The sequence below is a fragment of the Anser brachyrhynchus genome, assembly GCF_964034855.1.
Source record: "Anser brachyrhynchus genome assembly, chromosome: 2".
Taxonomy (NCBI): domain Eukaryota; kingdom Metazoa; phylum Chordata; class Aves; order Anseriformes; family Anatidae; genus Anser; species Anser brachyrhynchus.
The window spans coordinates 144,971,277-144,987,691 of record NC_137695.1 but is presented as its reverse complement, the minus strand read 5'-3'; the positions used below and the strand labels follow the sequence as shown (position 1 = coordinate 144,987,691).

At 40.4% G+C, this 16,415-nt stretch overlaps 1 protein-coding gene across 6 annotated transcripts in view; it reads left to right on the top strand.

Moving 5' to 3' along the window:
* Positions 1 to 16,415, top strand: part of CSMD3 (CUB and Sushi multiple domains 3) — a 703,323-nt gene that overhangs the window by 201,174 nt on the left and 485,734 nt on the right. The window lies entirely within an intron of this gene.

The following is a 16,415-nucleotide window of genomic DNA, read 5'->3' as shown; positions in this document are numbered from 1 at the left end:
CTAATGAAACATTCCGTTTTATCTAAATTAAAAGTTAGGGTTTGAGATACTCATTGGTGAAAGAAGTAGCAATTTCATTATTAGATAATTTTTCCAGGATATAGAAGTTCAGAGTTAAACATTCAGAGAGTTTCTGAACAAATAGGAGTTTTCTAGTGTTTAGGACACTTACAATTTTTCAGTCTCTTATTTTGCTATTGTTCATTTTAAATCGAATAGTTTATACTCAGTGTGTAAAAAACTGGAATGATTCTCTAGGCTGCTTTGATGTTGTTGTCCTCAATTCCAGCACATACTCTAATCTAAATTGTTAAAACAGCTTTTAAAAGACTAGTTAAACTGTATAGAAAAAGTGGTAGAACCTCCCTCCCAGAACTGGTGCTGCAGGACACAGCACTGTATGGGCTGCTGCAGGGAAAGTTAACTCCATCCCAAGCAGACCCAGTACAAATATATATTTCACACTGTCCTAGGAATACATTAAATTATATCTTCTATTCTCAGTTATGGTTTAATTTAGCTATTTTTGAAAACCAAACTGACAATTTCTCTTCCTACATGTTTGGAGCTTGCTTATTACAAAAAGATTATGCAAGAGTATTAGACTAATTGAATTTGAAATGATCATTAGTTTTGAATGAACCCATACATTTTGGTAAGTATACTGGAAAGTGATTACTATTTGGTATTTCTAATAGAAGGCATTAGTTGTCATAAAGCGTAGGCTTAGTGCTCTCATTCAGAGAGCTATAGCAGTAGTCTGAATTAGGATCACATCTTTTTTTCAAAGAGCATATAATTACGCAACTACCTTATTATTTGTTATCATGAAGATGTGCATTAATGTTAAGGTGTTTGAGAGCATAGCAGGGAGTCTCAACTATTGTAGAGAAAATGTACTTCACTTCTGCCTTGACAAAAGGAAAAAAATCTAAAGTTTTCAGATCTGTTCTCTCTGGGTAGGAATGCACTTCTAAGAAAATCTGTGCAGTTTTAACATTTGTCCCACCACTGGCATGTTCATAAAAAAATATTTTCTCAGTTCGCAAAGAGAAATTTCAAATAAGATGCAATTACACTTTCTAAAGCAAAATAACTCACGTCTCTCTTACCGACAGTGTATTCTTGGGAACTTCAAAATATATGCTATTTGACTTTGCTAAGATGTAAGGGACACTTAGAATTTTTCATAGTAAATTGAAGTATTGGATCATCTAGACCATTAGTCTGTATCTGGTTTTAGTTAAATTATCATGTTTTCCTGTAGAAATCTAGATACAACCAATGTAAAATGGCATTTTAGCAGTAGCAGAGTAGCAGAGATGAAGCATTATGCACTGACTGCAACCCCCTATTCCCTATTCCCTTGTGCTGATCAAAGGAGGTAGAGAGGATGAAAGAGGAAGAAGGTGTTTTTAGTTAAATTTTAGTTTCTCACTGCTTTAGTCTGTTAGTAATAGACAGTAAATTATATTAATCTCCCTATGCTGAACCTGTTTTGCCCATGAAGGTAATTGGTGAGAAATCTCCCTGGCCTTAGCCCTTGAACCTTTTTTCATCACATTTTCTCCCCAAACTTTTTTTTTTTTTTTTTTTTTTTCTTGAGGAGGAGGAGGGGAAGTGAGAGAGTGATGATTGACGGGCAGCTATGCTCTGTGTGAAACCACCACAGTGAGACAGCTGCTTGTTAGATTACAGTGTGTACATGGTTCACATATGGAGTCGAACCTGGTCACAGAGTTAGGTAGGTTCATTATGCTACAAATGAACACTTTACATGGACACGAAGTGATCCTGCTTTTGAAAATTAAGTTCCCACTCCTATTTCCAGTTCATCCCCACCTGTTGGCCCAGGCATTTTTATACTAACAAAGGAATTGCACCAGGAAGTGATACAGAAGAAAATTAACCTTGTTGTTGTGGTTGTTGTTGTTGTTGTTGTAGTAGTAGTATGCACTACATACTGTATGTATGTATGTTGTTGTAGTAAAATGCACTTTTCTTGAAGTGAGTAAGATTTCTGAAATCACTCCTAATTTCTTACCTTTCCTATGTTCATGAATAGTGCAAAAACGAACAAGCCTTATCTGAATATGCATGGTTTTATGACGATGATGGTGCTAATTAATACGTATGAAGTTATTTTCATCTGAAGTCAAAGAACTATCCAAAAGCAGTTTGCAAATGAGCAGTTATACACCTGACAGACTTTCTTGGTACATTCTACTCAACAGGATCCATTTGGATCCATTTCCCAAAGTCTTACCAGCACTGAGAAACAAACTGAAAGAACTGTCAAGACTCCTTACCCAGTAGGAAAGTATTCAGGTTTTTCTACCATCCCACTTGTGCAAAGATTTAATCACTGCTGTCTCTGTACATCCATGGCCCCTTTAAACCCTCCTTGGATGAAGCAGCCCTGAGTGCTTCTAGAATTGCTTATCTGTAACTTTATTTATTTATTTATTTATTTTTTGTAGGAACCAGATAAATGATAGTCCAGATCTAGGGTGTTTTACTAATGATTTCTTAAGAACCATAATCTGTAATAAAAGCAAGCACAAAAAATATTTTGGAGTCTCAAACTCAGCGGTTTCTGGAGAAAAATATATATAGAGATAGGAAGATTGCTTGATAATTTAACAGGGAACGCTTTCACTTTGCTTACTCAGGCAGAATACTGCACTTGTTTTGGTGTGGTCATTTACTATTGTCTAAGGATGACAATTAACGGGAGTAGTGAGGGAGACTGCTGCTGTCTTGACATCAGTGACTGAACTGGCATATCTCACAAGTAAGGCTGAAACAAGCCCCATTTTAGGATTCCTGGGCTATATAGTGGGGGAAGGAGTATTACACATAAAGCAAAGGAGAACATAAAGCTTTAAAAAGGCAAAAAAATTAAACAAACAAAAAACAACAAAAACCATGTAATTATCAAATTTATTTAATCTGTCATTCATATAGGTTTCACACTTCCCTCCCATGTGTTCTGTGTCCCCATCATGATCTATATTTGCCTTATTCTGCAAAGTAAGCAAAAGGCCTCAGGACAAAAGATCCAAATCACTCTGGCTCATAGATTCCAGGTAAAAATCAGTACATTGCGTAAACTGTATGCATTCATCATTCCAACTTTTATGTCTCAGGCCACAACATTCAAAAGTGGAATTCAGATATGTAAATGAAACCCTGTGCCTCCATGAATAAATCCGGACAATAAGATAAAGCGTTGCTTATACGGGGCCTATGGGCTACTCAGAGCTTCAGATGTTGCTTCCTTTTTTTATGCTTGTCCATTGTTTTGCCTATGAAAATCATTTTAGGAATGGGTGCAAATAAAGTAAACCATTAAACAGCCTATAGCTTATGAACCTAAGATAACAATTTCTTTTTATTAAGGATCAACACAGTGTCAGAGCAGATTTAGTAATTACGTGCTATCTAATGCACAGGTAACCAGTCACACAGCTTCCTGGTCAAAACATAACAGTCAGTAAAAAAGAAAATAAGTCACTCATGTCAGTTTACTTTTTCTGCATACAGTAGGTCATGCAAGTGAAACAAACAAACAAACAAACAAAAACCCCACCAAAATGCAGTAAACTAGAGCTTTGAAAAGAAAACGAACAAACAAACAAAAAGGCCTTTTTTTTTTTTTAGCCTGTTCAAATAATTGTGTCAATTTCTATAAATGTTTTTATCCCAGCAACTTTAAACTATTTTTAAGGTTAAAAGTTTGTAGGTGTTTCAAAATGGAATAGCTAAATTTTCATTAGTTTGAAACCTGAGGGTAAATTCATCTAAGAATAACTTTAAAATGTCAACATTTGAGAGATAAATGTAATTTCCCGGTGACCTACTTCCTGAACAATGTTAATGCTCTGATATCCTTTGTGAAGAAAGGTATAGTAAAAATGGAAACAGTACAGAAATCGGAAAAAAGATGAAAATGGATATGAAAAACAATCTATATAAAGAGAGATAAAATAGGCTAAAGCTTTTAAAACTTGAGTGAGAAAGGATAAGAAAGCCATTCGCGAAATATTTAATATTATATGTCAGGTAAATAAGGAATGTTTATTTATCTTTTCTGATACTAGAATAAATAAGGATTCTCAATGATTTATAAGATAAGTTTTAAAACAAAAGGTAGCACTTTCCTGTAGCATACATAATTGAGTTGTGGAAGTCATTGACATGATGTTGTAGATAGCAAAATTATAAATAGATTGAAAAATGGATAAAAAAATTATATAAAGAGAATTTATCAAAGGCTGTATAACGTAAAGGCTTGCTTGAAGGGTTCCATTTGAGAAGCTAACAGTCCATACTTACTGGAACCTTTGATATATGAAGGGATGAATTTCTTTCTGGATAATCACATTTTCTGACACTCCTTCTGAATTATCTGTTATTGCTTATTATCAGATATAAAATATTAGTCTTGGTGTATTACTGATCTGACACAGCAGCACATATTTTTTTACACACCTTCAAGGATATGATGGATATTATAAAAGACATTACAATTCCAGACGTGTCAGTAAGAGATTTTTGCATGGCATGCAAAACAAAGAAATCATAGAATCATAGAATCATAGAATATCCTGAGTTGGAAGGGACACATAAGGATCATCAAGTCCAACTCTTGATACCGCACAGGTCTACCCAAAAGTTCAGACCATGTGACTAAGTGCACAGTCCAATCTCTTCTTAAGTTCAGACAGGCTCGGTGCAGTGACCACTTCCCTGGGGAGCCTGTTCCAGTGTGCAACCACCCTCTCTGTGAAGAACCCCCTCCTGATGTCAAGCCTAAATTTCCCCTGCCTCAGCTTAACCCCGTTCCCGCGGGTCCTGTCACTGGTGTTAATGGAGAAAAGGTCTCCTGCCTCTCGACACCCCCTTATGAGGAAGTTGTAGACTGTGATGAGGTCTCCCCTCAGCCTCCTCTTCTCCAGGCTGAACAGGCCCAGTGACCTCAGCCGTTCCTCGTACGTCTTCCCCTCCAGGCCTTTCACCATCTTCGTAGCCCTCCTCTGTACACTCTCCAACAGTTTCATGTCCTTTTTATACTGTGGTGCCCAGAACTGCACACAGTACTCGAGGTGAGGCCGCACCAGCGCAGAGTAGAGCTGGACAATCACCTCCCTTGACCTACTAGCGATGCCGTGCTTGATGCACCCCAGGACACGGTTGGCCCTCCTGGCCGCCAGGGCACACTGCTGGCTCATATTCAACTTGCTGTCTACCACGACCCCCAGATCCCTCTCTTCTAGGCTGCTCTCTAGCGTCTCATCGCCCAGTCTGTACGTGCAGCCAGGGTTTCCCCGTCCCAGGTGCAGGACCCGGCACTTGCTCTTATTGAACTTCATGCGGTTGGTGATCGCCCAGCTCTCCAACCTATCCAGATCCCTCTGCAAGGCCTTTCCACCCTCATTCGAGTCCACAACTCCTCCAAGTTTGGTGTCATCAGCAAACTTGCTCAAAATACCTTCTATTCCTACATCCAGATCATTTATAAAAATATTGAAAAGTACCGGCCCTAAAATGGAGCCTTGAGGGACCCCACTGGTGACCGCCCGCCAGCCTGACGCAGCCCCATTTACCATAACCCTTTGGGCCCTGCCCGTTAGCCAATTGCTCACCCATCGTATGATGTTTTTATTTAGCTGTATGGTGGACATTTTGTCCAGTAGGATCCTATGGGAAACCGTGTCAAAAGCCTTGCTGAAGTCCAAAAAAATCACATCAGCTGGTTTCCCTTGGTCCATCATACGGGTGATCTTATCATAAAAGGAAATCAGGTTAGTTAGGCAGGACCTGCCCTTCACAAACCCATGCTGGCTGGGACCAATGACTGCTTTGTCCCCCAGGTGCACCTCAATAAGTTCGAGAACCATCTTCTCCATGATTTTACCAGGCACTGACGTGAGACTGACAGGCCTGTAATTGCTAGGGTCTTCTTTCTGACCCTTCTTGTAAATCGGCACAACATTTGCCAGCTTCCAGTCTACCGGGACCTCTCCAAATTCCCAGGATCGTTGAAAAATAATTGAGAGAGGTTCCGCGATGACGTCCGCCAGCTCTTTCAGCACCCGGGGATGAATCCCATCCGGACCCATGGACTTGTAGGGATCCAGGTGGAGTAGCAAATCCCGCACACGTTCAGGGTCGGTTGGGAGTTTGTCATCCCCACCGTCCCAGTCCTCTAGCTCAGGGCACCCTGGGTCCCGAAGCCCATCATCGGCATTGAAGACAGAGGCGAAGAAGGCGTTAAGCGTCTCTGCTTTGCCTATGTCATTGTCTGTGAGGAGACCTTCCCTATCAAGGAGCGGCCCTATGTATTCTTTAGTTCTCCTTTTTCCATTCACATATCTGAAAAAGCCCTTTTTATTTTCTCTCACAGACACAGCCAGCTTCAACTCTAGGTGTGCTTTGGCCACACGAATTTTCTCCCTACAAACACGAACAGCATCCCTGTATTCTTTCCATGACACCTGGCCCTCCTTCCAGTAGCGAAACACTCTCTGTTTCCGCCTAATCTCCATTAGAATGTTCCTGGTCAGCCACGCCGGCCTCCTGCCCCGCCTGCCTGACTTGCGATATTTAGGAATTGCTTGATCTTGTGCTTCTAGGAGGCATCGTTTAAAGAATGACCAGCACTGGTGGACATCGAGGCCTTCAAGAGCAGTTTCCCAGGGGACCTTGCTGACTAGTTCCCTGAGCAGCCTGAAGTCCGCTTTCCCCATATCTAGGGATGAGGTTTTGGTGGCACTTTTCCTTCTGTCACTGTAAATTTTGAACTCAACCACTTCATGGTTGCTATGACCAAGGCGGCCACCAATCACCACATCTCCCACAAGACCCTCTCTGTTTTCTAGCAACAGGTCTAGGAGGGCACCTTTCCTAGTTGGCTCCGTTAGCACCTGCACCAAGAAGTTATCATCTAGGTGCTTCATGAACCTCCTGGACTTGCTCGTGTCAGCCGTGTGGCACTCCCAGTTAACGTCTGGCAAGTTGAAGTCCCCCATAAGGACAAGGGGAGTTAATCTCGAGGCCTCTCTTAGTTCTGTAAAGAATAATTTATCGGCGCTATCGTCCTGGCCAGGCGGTCTGTAATAGACTCCCACAACGACATCCCCTAAAAAAATCATCATAACTGAGATATATCAGGATTAAGAGCCAAAGTTTTGCATCTGTAAGACATTTTGTGGGCTGAACTTCAGAACTTCTCAGTTTATGTTATAAAAATATTCTGCCTTCATCTAAGGCTTGTGATAAGACTAGCCAAAGCTGCCAAGTCATTATTTAAGACTTCAGCAAATACAGAATCTACTATTTCACCTGGCAGCAGCTATCTAATGCTTACATAGGTGTTAATCATTCTTAAGATGTGAGCCATACTTTTAATGTAATTTTTGCCTGGTTTCATTTTCCAGCCAATCAGGATTCTTATTGGACTTTTTATTCCCTTTATTAAAGAGCTCATTAATGAAGATATTTATATATCTTGGTTAAACCCACTCTTCTTTCTGGGCTAAGTAAACTTTGGGGATATTTCTATGTAAATCACTGTACTGAATTTAGTAGCAAGGTTTTGGTAGCGGGGGGCTGCAGGGGTGGGTCTCTGTGAGAAAGGCCCAGAAACTGCCCCATGTTAGATAAGGGCCAGTTTCATCCAGATCCAAAGGGACGTGCCACTGGCTAGAGTCAAGCCAATAAGTGATGTTCTTTGTGCCTCTGTGAAAGCAGATTTAAGAGAAAGAAAACAAACAAACAACAACAATAAAAAAAAAACTGCTGCAAAACAGCAGCTGGGACAGAAAGGAGTGAGAAACAGACACCAAGGTCAGTGCAGAAGGAGGGCAGAAGGTGCTCCAGGCATGCAGCAGAAGTTCACCTGTGGCCTGTGGAGAGGCCCCTGGTGGAGCAGGCTGTCCCCCTGCAGCCCATGGGTCCCACATGGAGCAAATCTCCACACTGCAGCCCGTGGAAGAGCCCCAGGTGGAGCAGGTGGATGTGGCCTGGAGGAGGCTGCGGCCCATGGAGAGCCCCCGCAGGAGCAGGCCCCGGGCCGGAGCTGCAGCCCGTGGAGAGGAGCCCACGCAGGAGCAGGGGGTCTGGGGGGAGCTGCCACCCGTGGGGGACCCGTGCTGGAGCAACTTGCTTCTGACGGATGGACCCCGTGGTATGGAACCATACTGGAGCAGTTCTTGAAGAGCTGCTGCCTGTGGGAAGCCCACACAGGCTCAGTTTGGGAAGGACGGCATCCCGTGGGAGGGACCCCACATTGGAGCAGGGGCAGAGAGGGACTGTGAAGGAGTAGCCAAGATGAAGCGTCAGGGACTGACTGCAGCCCCATTCCCCACTCCCCTGTGCCGCTCAGTGTGGAGGTAGAAGACAGTGAGTGGAGAAGGTGTTTTTAGTTTGTTTTTAGTTTCTCACTTCTCTAGATTGTTAGTAATAGTGTAATAAATTACATTAATTTTCCAATTTTAAGTTGTTTTTTTTTGCCCGTGATGATAATTGTTGAATGATCTCCCTTGTCCTTATCTCAACCCTTATTTTCTCTCCCTTTCTCTTTGAGGAGGGGAAGTGAGAGAGCGGGTCTGGTGGATGGAGCACAGCTCTCCAGCAGGGTAAAATCACTACAACTGTAACCTTAATATCTCTCAATCTGCCTTTTCTGTACTCATACTTTTACTGTTGGATGGTATACTTGAATCAGCAGAAAAATACCTACCCCATAGTACATTTTCTCTCATCTGTGAAGCATATAACATAGGTTCTAGCATCTTTGTGTGGATATATTTCACTGCTTCACTGCTGCTTTTCCCCATTATTTTTTATGTCAGAGGATAAACTTTTACCATCAACCATGTTTGCTGAGCAAGAACTGCCCTGTATGTCCTAAATGAAGTTAGAGGCAAGGTGACTAATAGACTGTTGCAGTATGGCTTGATTTGTTTGGTAGCTGACACCTTGTCTTTCAAAAAAAAAGTCCTTCAACTGAAGCTAACAACTTTGTAACAAAGCTTTCCAACTCTATATAATTTAGCGGATTTTGAGATTCTAAAATGCAGGAACATTTCTGTTTTTGTTGTTTTGTCTTGTTTTTCCGAAGAAGGAGTAATTATAATAAAGAGGAATTTCCTTAATAAAATGGAAGTAAGGAAGTATTACAATGTTGAGGGAATTACACATGTAAAGCAGAGTTCAGCACCTGTGGGAGAAAAATGAGACATGATTATCACAGCAGCAAAGGCTAACCCTGCACAGAGTATTATTTTATTTATTTTGAATTACAAATGAATCTGCTACCAACTTCTTCAAACCTGTTGCTGAATTTAAACTGGCTAGCTGAACGATACTGAAAATTCTGATAAACATTGAACTCTAGCTTTGGTAAGTGTTCATGAAATTATTATTTTTTTTACTGTATTCTGTGCATTAGACATTTATAGACATACATTGGAATGCCACAGTTCCATCTCTGCAGAGAGTCCTCAAAACTGTGAAGTGAACAGCACACTTTGCTATCCTGTTCTACAAAGATTCAATACACAGAAATAAGGCTTGTGATTTCAATGATGTGCTAGTTTAAAAATTAATGCAACTCTAAATTAAAGCAGCATACCTATTACTCTTACCTTTTTTTTTTTTGAATGCCTCTTACTGCTACAGGAAAATGTAGAAATGTACCTGGTTGTTTCAGTTGCTTGGTTCAGTTTACACAGCGGGCTATGCAATACTTAGCAATATATCCTGTATTTCTGATCTCTAATTTTTCTTTAGCTGCATGCTGAAATATGACACTTAGATTTAAATTTTAATGACTCATAATTCATGACAAAAATAGTGTCCAGACTGGAAACCAATTGATTTTTATGTCTGAGTAGATCAAGAGAATATATATTTTCCATTAAAAAGATCCAGAGGCAAACAAATGAAATCTGAGACTAACCCTCAAAGAAACCAGAGTTAGAAGTAATGTGCCTATGGAGAGAATAACATGTCAATCAGCTAAAAACCTAAAATGTCTGCAGACAGGAGAGGAGATTCTAGGGAAGGTACCTGATGCCCTAGCATACCAAAAAAATAGGTGTCATAATTACTAACAAAGAAATTTGGTTGGATAAATTATATGATTGGGTAAGTATTGAATCAAATAGTCAGAAAAGGAAGGCGGATGTACTGTATCAAATATATGGCCTATATATATTTATTTACGTTAAATCAATTAAGAAAATATGAAAGATGGATTTCTTACTATATATCTATTCATTTTATATTTATATAACTGGTATTCTTAAAAGAAGAAAATAAAAGAGGAGTGATGTCATTAATATTTATTACTGAATGTTAAACTAGAAAAGCAAGGCATTCTACCCTTCCTTCCTTCCTTCCTTCCTTCCTTCCTTCCTTCCTTCCTTCCTTCCTTCCTTCCTTCCTTCCTTCCTTCCTTCCTTCCTTCCTTCCTTCCTTCCTTCCTTCCTTCCTTCCTTCCTTCCTTCCTTCCTTTCTCCCTCCCTCCCTCCATCCCTCCCTCCCTCCTTCTCTCCCTTCCTTTCCTTCCTTCCTTCCTTCCTTCCTTCCTTCCTTCCTTCCTTCCTTCCTTCCTTCCTTCCTTCCTTCCTTCCTTCCTTCCTTCCTTCCTTCCTTCCTTCCTTCCTTCCTTCCTTCCTTCCTTCCTTCCTTCCTTCCTTCCTTCCTTCCTTCCTTCCTTCCTTCCTTCCTTCCTTCCTTCCTTCCTTCCTTCCTTCTTTCCTCCCTTCCTTCCTTCCTCCCTCCTTCCCTCCCTTCCTCCCTTCCACTGTCAGGACTTAATTTATCTGGAAATCATGTGAAAGAGCAGAATAGCAAGACATAGAATCATAGAATCATTCAGTCTGGAAAAGACCTCTCAGATCCTTTAGTCCAACCTTTAATCTAATACTGACAAGTCCACCACTAAACCGTGCTTCTGAGTTCTGCACATTACCATCTAACAATCAAGGAAGGTTAGTTTTTCATTGAAGAAATTATTAAGGCATTAATTATTAAGGCATTAATATGAAGGATTAAGGCAATTTGGGTGAATATTATTATTATGGATGGGTAAAGAAAGGGGACATCAGTGGTGAATATGAAGACAAAAGACACAAAAAAACCACAGCAACACGAAACGTCCAAAAAGAAGGGTTACGATGATTTGCAGGAGATCTGGCAGTAAGTGAAGAGGTTATATTAAGTACATAATAACAGACAATCCTAACACAAAAGAAAAATATAAAATCATGCCAAGAGACTATTAAAGATCCTGACACATTCGTAAGATATCCAGAGAGAAACTTTAAAAGAAGTAAATGAATAAAAACATAAAATAATAGGAAGCTGTGAGGATACAATAAGAAAGCCTATCGCACTTGGTGAATTACAACTATGAAAGGATATAAAAGACGTTGATGGAAAGTATGTATACATACATACACAAGAAGTAAAAGAAAACAACAGAAATCAGGTCCCCAGTGTAAAGCAAGTGATGTGGAAAAGAACAGGGACATCTCGGAAGTTGTAACAAAGCCTGTTACCTTTAAACTCTGAAGAAAACAAAAAGAAAAAAGGATAAGGAAAGTAAAAGAAAGGAACGGGGAAGGGAAAAGGGGAAGGGAAAAGGGAAGGGAAAAGGGGAAAGGGAAGATAGGAAGGGGAAGGGAAAATGGGAAGGGGAAGGGAAAAGGGGAAGGGGAAGGGGAAGGGGAAGGGGAAGGGGAAGGGGGAAGGGAAGGGGGAAGGGGGAAGGGGGAAGGGGGAAGGGGGAAGGGGGAAGGGGGAAGGGGGAAGGGGGAAGGGGGGAAGGGGAAGGGGAAGGGGGAAGGGAAGGGGAAGGGGGAAGGGAAGGGAAGGAAGGAAGGGAAGGGAAGGGAAGGGAAGGGAAGGGAAGGGAAGGGAAGGGAAGGGAAGGGAAGGGAAGGGAAGGGAAGGGAAGGGAAGGGAAGGAAGGGAAGGGAAGGGAAGGGAAGGGAAGGGAGGGAAGGGAAGGGAAGGGGAAGGAAGGGAAGGGAAGGGAAGGGAAGGGAAGGAGGGAAGGGAAGGGAAGGGAAGGGAAGGGAAGGGAAGGGAAGGGAAGGGAAGGGAAGGGAAGGGAAGGGAAGGGAAGGAAGGGAAGGGAAGGAAGGGAAGGGAAGGGAAAATTCAGGCAAAATGGATTTTGCTTTATGAAGGGTTTCACTTGCTATTACAAACTAGGGTAAAATGACTCACTGTGTTTTCTAAATGTATGGTGTATTTAGTTGGGAAAAGAACAGTTACCAGCCTCTGTAAGCCATTTCAGATTACATCCTAGAGGGTTTTTTTCTAGGCCTGGTAATGTTAAATATTTTTGCTGTATCTTAAGACAGTGAAATAGGAACTATGCATAAATATTTTTAATGACACAGACCTGTGGGAGGACTGCAAGCTCTTTAGAGGACAGAAGTATATTTCAAGATGATGCTGATAAATTAAAATGAAAGTGCAAACATCATTAAGGTGAAATTTACTGCAGTCAACTACCAAATGCTGTAGACTAACAGGAGAAAATAAAGGCATAAATGCAAAATGAGGAATAAACCCCAACAGAGAAATAATAACCAATACATGAGGAAAAAAACAAAAAGTTAATAGTTATAACAAACATTAGTGAACTGTATGTGCCTGTAAATTCTTAATACAGAATTTACCCTGTATTTATGCAGGCACACAGCCTTATTAAGTTACAAACAGGGTTAATGGAGATGCTGAATAGCCTTGAATTCTTAAGTAACTGAAAAAAAATGTAAATTGAAGTTAATTTGCAAATGAAAATTATATTTGATATTTACACAGACCTTGAAACTGCATTAGCAGTTATACAAGTCTTTTCATTTTTCCTAATCAGCTATTTCCCAGTATGCCTTTCTGAAAAAAAAAAAAATATATATATATATATATATAAAATGTCATTAGCTGATGCTGTAGCCCAGTAAGCCTAATATTTGTTTTCTGTGTCATGCTAGGATTGGCATTACAGGTTGGGACTGAAGAACAATGACGCAACTGTGGAGCCTAAGCTTTCTTTCACCTCCCCATGTTCATACTCAGTCTGTGCTCATTACCTTCCTACTTGTTACATTATTATATTAAACACAATACTTTATCAATCTTTATTTATAAGTGAATCAATGATCTTTTGTCTTTTATCAATTTTTAGATCTGAATAATTGCAAACTTTACAACTCAGATTATGTCCAGAATAGCAAAGTCTCTCAGGGTGCTCACATATTAGTATCATCATTACCACTAGTATCAGTAATAGGCATCTTACAAGAAGTTAACAGGTACTAAATTCAGATGCAAGAAATGTTAAAGTTTTTATAGTTGGCTTCAACTCAAGGTAGATTACACTATATAACTTTCCAGCCAAATGCATTGTACCAAAAAATTCTTTTTGTGAAATGAAACTATTTTTTGGAAGTAATAATAAATTTATATGGTAAAGTAAGTAAAAATTATTGTTCTAAGGAATCTTTGCTTACAATATGCTCTAGTTTGGAAAATCTGCAGAATGAGCTGGCCTCAGGCACCAGATTTTCCCAGAGTATAAAATACGTCATTCTCACAATACAGATTATCAGTGAATCTTCTAAACTTTGTTTTATTCCCTAGCGTAACTTGTATATATATTAGTCAGTATGTTAAACACTAAATATGAATTTTATATCAAATAAATATTTTCATAAACATTTTGTTTCTGTCCTATACAGGACACAAACATTCTTCCGTAGGTCTACCTTGCTCACAGTTTTGGGGGGAGAGTAGAAGGCAAGAATAAATTTGCTTACATCACAATGAAAATGTTACATTTCTATTTTAAGACACAAACATTTACTTTAAATATGTGCCTTTTTAACAGTTGTAAATTGAAGACTTTTGAATACAGGGAATATCATAAATAGCACAGATTGCTCTAGTAAAATCATTTTGAAACAGTTACAATTACTAATGACCTTTTATTATTTATAATAGTATTAATTATCCACAATTAAAAAATATAGTATGAGATTTGATAGTACTCAGGAGAATCTTATGCCTTCTTCTTAGCTCATAATTTCTTGTATTGGTCTTTTAGACATTTATTGCTCTTTAAATCTTCAGTATGGCCTCTGTTAACAAGTAGTATGATGTCTTCTGTTGGACAAATAAAACTACAAATGTTCATCTGAGATGCATGGTTCCAAAGCATGGAGAGGGCAAAATGCTGTGACATGGATCGCTAATTCACAGTTTGATTTACTGGAAACATCAGATAGCTAGCAGCCAGACCCATGCAATGATGTCCCTGCTGTGTATGCTTATTTTTGAGAGTAGAGTCTAGTTTTTTAAAGAAAACAGTTATATTAATTATGATTTTGCACGTGTGCACGAAGACTTTTCCTGAATAAAATAGTAACTTTTTCAAGTATGTATATATACAATTAAAACAAAAATTAAGAAACAAAAATCCCTCGTCAAATTTCTCATAAGATTTGTCACAAATGTTATATTTTTAAAAGGCTCATATAATATTTATTATTCTAAAAATATAAAACATTAAAAATGTATCTATGATATTCCAGATATATTAGCATACATAAACTCAGTAATCACTCAATATCACATCTGTTTTGGTGCATCATTTTCAACACGACTTATTGAAGGTCAATAGAATTTGGCCTAGATTCTTGCTTTTTTTGTGTGTGCACATACCACTTCATGTATACCTGCACGGTTTAAGTCAGTGCCTTACCAACCTAGGTTCTAGTACTGGAAGCACTACAGATGCATCACTGGGAATCCTTGCTCAGGGCAATTACTTTTGCTTCTCAGTGTACCTGAGTATCTCTGTGCATTGTTTCACTTTGAAACACAGAAAAGCCAGTCATGCGGCACAAAGGAGAAGAAGGACTGTTGTGCTCTGTGGTGTGAACGTCTTTCATGGCATCATAGAATAATAGAATGGTTTAGGTTAGAAGGGACCTTAAAGATCATCTATTTCCAACCCCCCTGCCATGGGCAGGGACACCTTCCACTACATCAGGTTGCTCAAAACTACATTCAACCTGTCCTTAAACACTTCCAGGGATGGGGCATCCACAGCTTCTCTGGACAATCAGTTCCAGTGTCTCACCACCCTCTGAGTAAATAATTTCTTCCTAATATCTAATCTAAATCTCCCCTCTTTTAGTTTAAAACCATTACTCCTTGTCCTATCACTACACTTCCTGACAAGGAGTCCCTACCCAGCTTTCCTATAGGCGCCCTTTAGGTATTGGAAAGGTGTTAAAAGGTCTACCCAGAGCTTTCTCTTCTGCAGGCTAAACAACCCCAGCTCTCTCAGCCAGTCTTCATAGGAGAGGTGTTCCAGCACGTTGGTCATCTTTGTGGCCCTCCTCTGGACTCATCTGAATAAGTCCATGTCCTTCTTGTGCTGGGAGCCCCAGAGCTGAACACAATACTCTAGGTGGGGTCTCGCAAGAGCAGAGTAGAGGGGGAGAATCACCTCCCTTGACCTGCTGGCCTCTCTTGATGCAGCCCAAGGGACGATTGGCTTTCTGGGATGCAAGTACACGTTGCTGGTTCATGTTGAGCTTCTCATCCGTCGACGCCCCCAGGTCCTTCTCAGCAGGGATGCTCTCAATCAGTTCTCCGCTCAGCCTGTATTTGTACTTAGGATTGCCCCGACCCAGATGCAGGACCTTGTACTTGGCCTTGTTGAACTTCGTAAGGTTCTCACAGGCCCACCTGTCAAGCCTGTCCATGTCCCTCTGGATAGCATCCCTTCCCTTCAGTGTGTTGACCACACCACACAGCTTGGTGTCCTCAGCAAATTTGCTGAGGGTGCACACTCAATCCCACTGTCCATGTCACCAACAAAGATGTTAAACAGCACCTGTCCCAGTACTGACTCCTGAGGAACATCACACGTTACTGATCTCCACTTGGACATTGAGCTGTTGACCACAACTTTTTGAGTGCAATCACCCAGCCAATTCCTTACCCACCGAGTGGTCCACCCATCAAATCCATGTCTCTCCAATTTAGAGACAAGGATATTATGTGGGACAATGTCAAATGCTTTACACAAGTCCAGGTAGATGATGTCAGTTGCTCTTCCCCTATCCACCAGTGCTGTAACCCCATCCTAGAAGGCCACAATGTTTTTCAGGCACGAACTGCCATTAGTGAAGCCATGTTGGCTGTCACCAGTCACCTCCGTATTTTCCATGTACCTTAGCGTAGTTTCCAGGAGGATCTGCTCCATGATCTTGCTGGGCACAGAGGTGAGACTGACTGGCCTGCAGTTTCTTAGGTCTTCCTTTTTTCCCTTTTTAAATATGGGGCTTATGTTTCCCTCTTCCAATCAGTGGGAACTT